This window comes from Capricornis sumatraensis, chromosome 21, assembly GCF_032405125.1.
Source record: "Capricornis sumatraensis isolate serow.1 chromosome 21, serow.2, whole genome shotgun sequence".
Classification (NCBI taxonomy): domain Eukaryota; kingdom Metazoa; phylum Chordata; class Mammalia; order Artiodactyla; family Bovidae; genus Capricornis; species Capricornis sumatraensis.
In genome coordinates this window covers 19,860,194-19,860,769 of record NC_091089.1, presented here as the reverse complement: position 1 = coordinate 19,860,769, position 576 = coordinate 19,860,194, and positions in this window count along the sequence as shown.

Here is a 576-nt window from a genome sequence, read left to right as displayed (position 1 = left end):
TGTGCTACCCCATAGGCCACAGCCTACCAGGCTCCCTGGGATTCTCCAGGCAAGAACACTGGAGTGGGCTGCCATTTCCTTCTCCAATGCATGAAAGTGAAAAGTGAAAGTGAAGTCGCTCAGTCGTGTCCTACCCTCAGAGACCCCATGGACTGCAGCCTTCCAGGCTCCTCTGTCCATGGGATTTTCCAGGCAAGAGTACTGGAATGGGGTGTCATTGCCTTCTCTGAAAATCCTTGCCTAAGCTCTGTCAAGAGTTTTAAATTCTATTCCTTGAAGGTCTTGAAGACCATTGACTTAGTATGTCAGAGTGTGTCAGGGTTTATAAAGGGATCCTTCTCATTTAATTTTTTATATTAAATGAACAGAGTTAATCATGGTCAATTAAAAAAGGATGTAAGTGTTACAGGAAAGGAGAACCCTTTCAAGGCCCAAAAGTGGGCTCTTGTCTAACACTTGGAAATGAATTTTCTGAGGAGATACATGCACTGACAAATCAAGACACTTTATTAGAAAGGGCACCCGGGTGGAGAGCACTAGGGTGAGGCAGCCCGGGAGAACTGCTCTGCCACATGG